Source organism: Populus nigra, chromosome 17 (genome assembly GCF_951802175.1).
Source record: "Populus nigra chromosome 17, ddPopNigr1.1, whole genome shotgun sequence".
NCBI classification, from domain to species: domain Eukaryota; kingdom Viridiplantae; phylum Streptophyta; class Magnoliopsida; order Malpighiales; family Salicaceae; genus Populus; species Populus nigra.
The window spans coordinates 11698566-11709420 of record NC_084868.1 but is presented as its reverse complement, the minus strand read 5'-3'; the positions used below and the strand labels follow the sequence as shown (position 1 = coordinate 11709420).

Below are 10855 nucleotides of genomic sequence, written 5' to 3'. Positions count from 1 at the left end.
TTAAAAAAAATTATTTTTATTTTTTTTTATTTTTTTTGAATTTTTTTTCACATCGTTTTTATATGCTGATATCAAAAATAATTTTTTAAAAAAAATATTATTTTTATGCATTTCCAAGCTAAAAACACTTTAAAAAATAATTATTACCATAATATCAAATATGCTCCCAACAATATTATACTAGACTTATAAAGTGGATAAGAATGGGAAGATTCACACTTAAAATTGTATATTTTCTTTATAGAGGTATATACCATATATTTACCATGTAATTGTGTCTTTATTATTATTATTATTATTATTATTATGACAATGAGAGTTAGAGAATGAAGGAACATGATAGGCATGGGTAATGTTAAACTTTTGTACTCTCTTTGACTCATTTATTTTTAATTAACCCACTTAACACTTTATATACTCATTAACCCATTTATTTATTTATCTATTTATTTTATTATATACATTTGATTAACGTAAACTTTGGGCATGCATGGACTTAATTGCAAGAAGTTCTTTACAAGGACTAAAACGCTATAATAAAAAAGAAGATGTTCGAGAAGCTTCCGATTGAGAAGGTATCTATATAGAAATTAAAATCCAGAGATTAAAAAACTTTCTGAAAAAATAAAAACAGCATCTCCATGGCATTAAGCTACCCAACCCAAAATCCACCGTACGGACCCCATATGAACCATTTAAATTCTGTAATAATAATTTTATTACCCACACTCCTTTCGAACAGGACAATCTATAGGTAGAAAATGGGGTTCCATGGAATTACCATCAAACCCAAATATTATTAATTATTAGTTCTTTCAGGGGTCCAATCTATGATAATAGGCTAGGCATTCTGCTGGTAGAAGCTGCCTCTTGGTAGCCATGGGAACCATATCTCCTTGTACAGTATACAATACGTCTAAAAAAGAAAATAGTAATTCACTATTCATCACTATTCATCAATAATACATATAAAAGAGAACAGTAATTGACAGTAGAGTACTGTTCATCACCTCACAATGAGGAGATTTTCATTGAACAATGTTATTTTTTTTGGTCAATTAATTTTTTTTAATTTCATCTTTTGTTTGTTGTTATTTTCTTTTTGCTTCCCGGATGTTTGATAAACTTTAGAGTTGAAATAGAAGCCAATTTAATAAAATAAGATTTAAATTTTTAATAAACAATAATTAATAGAAAAAGGAACCGAACTAGAAACAAGAAAAACAAAGTGGCTTTTTTAAAATTTGCACAAAAATTTCATTTTCATCTAGAAATTCTTCATTCAGACATTTTTTATCACTTTGGTTTTAGAATTTATGTTTAATTCATAAAGCTCAATTCTTTTATGGTTCAAAATCAACAAAAAAAAAAAGAGGGGAGAGATAGAGAATGGTTGATAGGCCACATTTTAGCAAACGAAAAGTTATTTTTGGTGTTATTGAGTTTTTCTTGATGAAAAAAAGATTGAGGCTCAAAAAATATTTCCTATTTAGTTTAGCTTTTTGTTTTTTGACCAATTTAATGATGTTTTGAGGTTAAAAACGAGTATATTGAAATACTTAGAATTATTATGTGTTTTTAAGTGAAAGTGATTGGAAAATGAGTTTTTAAAGTTCCAATCCTCGAACCTCAACTTTTCGACCATCGAATCAATAGACGATATATAGTTTGCAACTATAGACAAACACATTATTTGTTTTGTTTCTTAAGACATAGGATGAACGATGTGCTGTCTGTATTATTAAGCGAAAATAAAAAAAAAAACAAAGGGGAAAATGACAGGTGTACGAGCCTGACCTTGTAGCCCCATGTAAGCATGAACATTTTTATACTGGGCCAGGTGTGCTAGCCCACCTAAGCTCAAGTTCCTAACCTCTTTTTAGACTATTTTTTAGTTTGTTTTGATTTTTTTTTTAAATTTAATTAAGACTAATTTTAAATAAAATATTTAAAATTATATTTAAAATATTATTCCATTAAATACCATTCAATTTTACCTTTATTTTCAAATAATATTATGAAATTTTAGGTAATATTAGCAATTACTTTGTTAATTATTACATATGAACCTAATATGCAAACAAAATTTCAATTTGTTGTCATGAATATTTAATGAAAACAAAACTTATATTTTGTTAATTTTTTTTTATCATAATCTTTTTTTATTAATTATTTTTTTCTTCAATTGTATATAAAATATTGAGACATTATTTCTAATTTTTTCATATTATGATAGGTTTTTTCATTTAAAAAATAATTATTATGATAAAAAAATATTTTTCTTTAGAAAACAAGTGCATTGACAAGAAAATGTATTTTAGAATGAAAGGATACATTATTTCATACTTATTTCAAATTATTGAAATTCTTACACAAAAAAAACTATTTTAATTATCTTTACTTTTAATTCAAAAAACATGCTGCTAATAAAAAACATATAAAAGAAATCGCATGTATTAAAAAATATACCATAGTCTTCCGTCCAATTTAGTAAAATATTCCGTCCAACTATAAGATTGAAGAGTAAATATCTAATTTTAAAGGGGCTAAATGCATGATTATTATGAAAAATTTAAGAGCTAAAATTATCGATTTTTTTTTTAAAATTTCCAGTTGCCATGCTTCTCAAAGCTTGCTGTAGGTACGTTTCGAAATACAAGTAAGAACTATATAAAATGATGAACAGCTTTCATCAATAATACTACTCTGCTGCTAAGTACTAAAATCTATCTTCTTAGACATGGAATTTTTAATGGGTTCATAAGAGCACGTGAACAGACACAACATCCTAAGCAAAATGACAATTAAGTAGAAGCCTTCCATACACAAATCAATCAATAGTAAACCTTAAAAGGCCAGATGGAAGGAAGTATGTATGGATAGAAAGAGGAGGAGGCAGCAGCTGTAGTGATGATCATACGAAGAAGCCAAACGGTCAACTCAACCACTGGCAATAAGCATCAGCATCGTCTCTGATCTGCAAATGAAATGTGTGTTTGTGTGGTGTAGGGTTTTTTTTTTTTTTTTTGGTGGGGGCAAGGCCGACAAGCGTGGGGTTGTCTTGTCTTATCAGTTCCCTTTTTAGTGGCCCATTTCTTTTCAAGCAGAGGGAGGATTTTATCTTCCTTTGCTTGTTTTAGTGCTTCTTTCAAATTTACTTAATTATCCCTCTCCCTCTCCCTCTCCCTCCTCCATTATAGACTTCTGTCCTATATAATATTAATGTATATATATTGCATGGCTATGGTTATAGGTACCTAGTAACCTAGGCATGGTCAAGGGCTCTAACTGGTCAAGCCCTTATCGCCCTCCCCCTCCCACCATTAAAGCTTCATTATAAAACATCAATTATATGCTCAGAAGTCAGAAATAAGGTGGTGTTGTGAATTATCGAGAATAAGAACATTTAACATGGTTTTAGCTGGTAGCGATAAAATATAATGACTGATGAAGATTTGTTAGATTTACTAATATTTATAGCATTACTACAATAAAAAAAAAGTATTTGATGGTAACTATAATCATCAACTAGCTAGTGTTTCCAGCCCATTATTCATCCTAAAGTCTTTTATATATAGCAGTGCGTATATGACTTCGAGACAAACATATATTTGATTTTCTTACAAAGACTCCAAAGTGAACTCCCATAAGGTAACAGTTTGTCCTCTTTTTTTCTTTTGTTGAGGAAAGATTTGATTCACGAGTATAAATGTTTTAGTTGATGGTACTGGCTGCTTGTCTCCCTTGGACTCTACTGTTTTTCAATATTCATTGTTACTCCAAAAAAAGAATATTGGAGCTTGGCAGTGCGTCTCATGCTCTTTTTTATATATATAATATTCGAATTTTATTGATGATTACAGAACTTCATCAAGTATATGAAGTTCTCCGTGAAAAAAATTGAAGGGAGGCATATAAAAATGTAAAAGATATACATGACAGAAAAGATAAACGGTTTGAAAAAAAAAAGAAAGAAAGAATGCATCTCATGCTCGTAACATGAATTCACAAACTTTCTAGGTAGAAAAATACTTATACAGCTTTTTTTCCTGAAGGGATGAGTGAAATCTCTCCTCTTGAATTCAACACCTCACTAGAGTAAAGGGAGATCACCTTAGAGGGGTTTCTTGATTATTCTTGCTGGTACTTTTAGATTTAGAAATCAACACAATCAATTGGGTTTGCTCTAACAAGGTTAAATGAGCCCATTATAGGTTGTAGTTATGGTGCAGATGGTAACAGAGGGCCCGATGAGAGCCCATTCATGATCGAATTTAACTTTGAACATCCCCCAGATGTTTCCCATGATAACATTTTTGCAAGTATGCAAAGGGTCTCTGCCTTTTAATACGTATGAATTTATAGGAAGGAAGGGAAAAAAAAAGTCAACTTTTCAGTTCTTTGTGCTGGTACTTGCACCTTGAAAGTGTACAATGCAATCTTGAGCTGTTGGTTCGGCAGGTAAATGGATTAACTAGAGCCAAGAATGGGGTTGTATATGTATTGAACCAATACGAATTTCATTAAAACAAAAACAGCAAATCTGCCCACAAGGGTGGAAGGTGGGGAGGATAGTGCATGGCTTTTGTAAGAAACTTGGAGGAAAATCGGATTTCTATGGCCTTTATCTACTGAGATGTGTTTGTTGTAGGTGAAAAGAAAAAAACAAGCCGACATGATGCCCCGACAAAGCAATTAATAAATTAGTATAAGCTGCTAAATTAGTATTAGCATGAACAAAAGATGGTGAAGGTTATGGCTAGTGAACTCATGGTACAAGTAACCCATTCTATCTTGAAAAAGAACCTGAGGTAAATATCTTGGATGCATGTACAACTTAAAACAATTGCCCAAAACTTCTTTCTGCATATTAGTACAGTTTCTATCTTCTTTTCTTTGTTTTCCAGAACATGCGATTCGACATCCCATAGGAACTTTGGAGCTAAATCACGGACTCTTGATGTAATGGATTCCACATCTCTGATGATAACGAATCCCTACACATTAATAGTCTTAGTAAGATTGTATATCGCGGGATACAAAGTCATAATGGCCTAAAGAGGCACGCTCTGTCCATCCAACTTCAGATGGATCCATACACTTGTTTATCTTAGAATCAGACATCGAAATAGTATCAACATTATGTCATATAATGAATTATACAGTCCATTATTCATGCGCTTGTTATGAACGATGCCGGATACAGATAAGTGAAATGGTGTTATGAAAGCAGGTGACATGGAATATAGTTCAAAGAAGCTGGCCATAGCTTTACATCTAGTTGCCTAAAGCCTATTCATTCTTCATCCTGGCATTCAAAATATAACCTCTCTGACTTTTAAGACTTCGATAGATGAAATTTATTGAAAGAGTTATGAAATACCTGAGGTTGTATGATATGGTCCATCTCCAGCATGATACCCTCTAGCAAGCAACCTTCTCCATGTTCTTTGTAGTGAGTGAAGAGATGGTTGGCATGCAATAGATCATATGTACGTGGATATGTTGAGAATGGCTCACAACTGAAGTTAAAATACACATGGTAAGCAAACTAGCATATGACAAATCCCTCTATCCATGAGGAAAAAGCTGAGCACCATTTTCAATTGATTGATGGTCTCTTACCTATCATGAAAAGCTCCCACAAGACCCCTGTCATAAATAGCTGACAAGGTATATTATTCATGCTCATGGGAACTATATTCATCACCCAAACAGGCATCGAGTTCAAAGCCACAGCAAATCCACCAATAAAAGCATTCATGTCCATGACATTACATATACCCGTCTCCTTGATATTCATCAGCTTCCAATAATGGCCAACTTGATTTGCCAGAATATGGCATCTGAAGAAAATTCTTCTTCAGTTATCCCTGCAACGAGAATGTGCACAAATTATCTTGTCAGATTGAATATTTAGCATGTTTTATGAGTTTTCCTAGTAATCACAGCAATAGACTCCAAAAGATGAGGTTAAATGCTGGTCATCATCTGAAATTTCCCATGCAAACCCTGCCCCGGTGATTTTGATGACAGAAAAGCACAGACAGTCCTAGCCCCTAAGCTGCCTCCCAACTACTTGAAACTTTGAAATGTATGTGATATTTGATATCTATATCTTTCACTGTGCTCATTGCAAATGCACTGCAGCACACTCAATTTTGAAATTAAAAGCTAATATAGTTTGTAAATTTGAAAAAGATACCACACTCAGACATGACCAGGGGTCAGGAGGAAAAGCAGGGATAAACAAATACAATTTCCAGCTACCTTAAGCTCATAAAAAGCACATGAGCGCACCAATTTTTCTGAGATGCTCTGAATATACAGAAAGATGTTCTGGCCTAGGAGGGAGTTTCTGAGAATTTGTTTGTGCACTTCTTCTTGGTATGCAGTTTCTTTGTGGAGTTTTCCATGATGGTTTCATGTCAACCACGGTATCACAGATGTTTATTTGCTTCATCTCTGCGTTCCGTGCAAGGCATGACTCATTTTCTGGTTTGACCCAGATTGCGGTCTGAACTTCTCGGGCAATGAGTTTCCAGCACATAGCTGAAGTCAGATTTACCAACTTGTCCCAAATTAATGGATAATCTATAAACACGTGGAGCTGAATAGAGAAATATCCATTATCTCGCAAAAGACGATTAACTTCTTTGAGTAAAATACCATCTGCACTAAAACAATATAACAATAAAATAAAAGCCCAAGGAACTTATGGAAAACATGTAAAATCTAAACATAAATGAAGCAGATTTTTTAACTCGAGAATCCAAAGAAATGTTCAGGTGCTTGCAAATGCAATGAACAACAATTCAATACTTGCTATCAACACATCAGGGTAGCATCTGCATGTCAAAACTTACACAGTGCACTTTCACTAAACTGATTTAAAAGTTTGTACTGGGTGAAAAGATAGCTGATGCAAGTCACGTATACAGCAATCCACTGGCATGTATAAAAACATACTGGGAATCATGAATTGTAAACTTCCATAGAAATGCATCTGTAGTTCCAAGTCTTTAATTTTGTTCTTTTGTGTTACTGTAGGCCATCCGAAAAGGTAAGAAATCAGAGATCACTTCTTTTGGCTGACTATTATCACTTCAATTGGATGAAAACATTGTAGCAAAATGTACGAAGAGCATGGAGCATTTATCCGAAAGATATGTTTCTTCCTACAAACAATTTTCAAATGCCACTATGCATAACAATGTTCAAGCACCATACCATTCTCATGCCAGTCAACACAACACCTCGAACAATGAACCATCTCAAAAGAGCTTGAGGGATATGGTAGCTGTTTTGTGGCAATGGCAGCAGTCATGCACCAATTCCTCGTTCTAAAGAAAACTGAATCTGATTTTCACGACCATCTTTGGGAGCAAAAGACATTGTTTGTATGTCCAAAGGAAGAAGATAAGCTGAGAAGCTAGCAACGCCACAGCCAACATACACAACTTGAACAACCCCAGCTGAACGCAGATCACCTGTCATCAGTTGTCATATTTTCTAACCTGCACTTCAAAGAAAAATCATAAGAAATGGAACATGATAATGCTTAGGTTTTGGAAATATCATCAATTATTGGTATCATTGCCGTTGTAGGAAATGATAAATTAACCAGTTTGAAAGCGAATAGGTGATATAAGAAGCTTAAGTTAATCTACCTCTTAATGTAATCAGCTGCTCCATGCTTGAAATTAGTGCCACCACCAGGGAACCACCATAGCTGATATTTCTCATGCACCCAGTTCTAGCCTCCTTTGACTTCAGCAAGATGTGTATGATTCACATTGCTTCTCCACATATAATCCCTGCTTGTTGGCCAATTTATGGGCAATTTATAATCTTCTGGAAGTGGCACCAGGCAAAACAAACGCTTCTCAAATGGAGGACAATGCCTCTCTAGCTCTTCTCTTCTAGAAAGATCCAAGGCCGGGAGCAAATCTTTCACATAAGAAACATCATGGCAAGGAAGATACTCATTGAACTTAAGGGCATACATTCATCCTACTTTCTGGGATTACTAGTGGTGTTTGTCGATAAGCAATAGTAACTTTGTTGGTGAATGTATAAGGACCTGTAAGCTAGAAGATACAGTTGATAAACTTGGTAGAAACCTAAGGTTTTAAGTTTCATGTGCAGTCATTAGCAACATGTCATAGGCTGAAACAAATTAAACTAAAGTTCGAGGATGAAACAGACACAGTTTGTGCATGTTCATGGTCGCATTATCTCATTTTTTACTGCATGAGCTGTGATAATCCAGGTCTAAAGATTGGTTTAACATCTAATCTGACCTGTGGAATGTACATTTATCAATCCCAAATCCAGCATCAACCTAATCCCAAAATAACATCCATATGTGAACAGTGCAATGAGTACTCCCCTGAGGCTTCCTTTTGATAAATAGCACATTGTATGCGACTAGCAAATATGCTTGATGCAAATGAAAAACATTACACAGATGTAAAATAACATCCATATTTCCTTCTTTGATCCCCCACTAAAATATGCCACTTTCAAGTCTATCTTCCATCAATATCAATTGTCAGAGACCTAGAGTGTCTGCAATTTAATATTACGGTACTCTATTTCTTTGCTTTAGTAGATTCTCATTGTGATCTGTCAATCTATTTTATTAACAACCAATCTAACCCTCCAATCTCACAGGGGAGAAAAGGTAAGGGCTGGTCAGGATCTTAATATGCTTCTATTAACAAAGAAAATGGTATCAATTCCATTCGGAGTATCCAGACATCTACATGTTGAGTGGCCTTGAATGCTGATTGTGAAATTTATGAGCTCCCTATAAAGTTTCCCAATTGCTACCAGCTCACTGGATTTATTGGCAAAACAATCTCATCAAGCAAAAAATTTCTCAGCCGTATAGCCTAAAAAATCCAACTGGGACCAGCGTATATAAGAAAGACAACAACGTTACATTCCCCAGCACAATTACATATATCATCTCCAAAAACATTATGCAGTGCAATAGATTAAATAAACACAACTATAAAGTCACAAACTTCACAAAAGAGAGAAAGAACATGCCGTGAGATGAAGAGGAATTGGAAGAGGAAGAGAGTTGAGAGACATAAATGGAAGCATTGTTGTTTCCAAAACGAGTGCCAGTGTAAAATGAACCCACCATTAATAACAAAGCCACCATTATCATCTGCTCTGATTTTGAATCAAAAGCTGACCCCAATGAGTACCCTCCCATCTTTCTTTTCTCTCTTTCTTGAAATAGAAACTTGGTTTTGCTTCTGCAATTTGTAGGAACCAAAAGAACTAAACTGGCATTTGCAAATTGGGAAAAAAGATATCTTCTTGGAGCTGTTTCAGACACAAATCTAAGAAACAAGAAGTGTTGTGAGTTAGAAAGAGAACCAGAGAGATCATTGCCAGATCGCCTACTTTTTTTTTTCTAAATTATGATAGGTGTTCGCGTGTATTTTGATTAATTTCACAAATTCTGAAGTTAACAATTATATAAATCTTCGATGATTTTAAAATTTGTGAGATTTGAATTGATAAATTTTAAAAAGTAAACCTAAAACATAACCAACTAAGTTATACCCCTCAAAATTAACCTATTTATTAAATAAAAAAATTAAATATTCATATTATATTCATAAAATTTCTTATATTCATATTGGTATCTTAGTGTTATTTAATTATTTAACATAAAATAAAATAGTAATATATGTATACACACATAATATTAAAATTTTAAATAGAAAATATTACTTTGACCCTTCTAAAATCATAAGCAATTACAATTTTTTTTTTAAGTTTTAAAAATTACACTTTATATATCATTGTTTGTAATAGACATGCGAAAAATAAGTCAATAAAAAAGTTTGTAAAGATTTCAGGATTGCGTTATAATTGAGTTAATGATTAAAGAGCTTTACAATTAAATATTATAACTTTGTAATGAATTAAATAAATAAAAAACTAATAGAACGTCAAAAGAAATCATTCACTCATCAACAAATGCAATCTTAACCCCCCACCTTGGATTAAAATACATTAGTGAGAATACTCTTCGATAGAATGCTCTGGGCACAGCTGTTTTCTTCTGTAGGAGCCCCTGACCTTCCCACAACCCTTGTTGGCTCCACGGAGGAGATTAAACAGCAGGAAAAAACTTGATTGAGATGCTGGATAACTCAATCTCAACATTGCCCTGCACGAATTCCTTGATGAATTGTCGACCTTTGAAACCGGCCTAGGGCTCATTTGATGATGTCTTTTCTTTATTTTCTATGCCACCATAAGTTTTTGCCTTTCTTGGAGACCCAATTTGATTCAAGAACTTGAGTGGACTGCTAACGTTCAAATCAGCAAACCCACGATCAAAACCCTCGAATTTGGACTTCTCTTGGTCTGATTTGAAACGAGTACTCCTTCAAGATCCCCCATTATCTCCCATGTGTTAATAAGATCTAGATAATTGCTAAAAATAATAATAATAAAAAAAGATGTTCTTTCTACAGATTGTGAGTCATGGGATTTACAGAGCATCGAGCAACTGTTAACTTAGTGAACGAGCGAACTTCTATGGCTATCTTTTGTAGCCTCAATCTAGATGGAGAGAAGGGTCCTGCACCACGCCTTGTTACTTCAGAAACTCCAGCAGTATTTAGGAAAATCGTATGTTGATGTCACGAGTATTCAAAATGGAGCCGGCGAAAACAATTAATATCTTCCTACTTCACCTTTTCCAAATTCAAGAAACCAAATGGTTGAATAAGTGGAATTTATAGGAAACCAAATTCAGGAAAGATGGGTTTTAGAGAGAGGAAAGGGTTTGTCGGAGAGGGAAGAGTGGACATGGTTTGGT

The 10855-nt window shown here is 33.7% G+C and overlaps 1 pseudogene; it reads right to left on the bottom strand.

Moving 5' to 3' along the window:
• Positions 1–4676: 4676 nt before the first annotated feature.
• On the bottom strand, positions 4677–10855 carry LOC133676585 (probable methyltransferase PMT7; annotated as a pseudogene).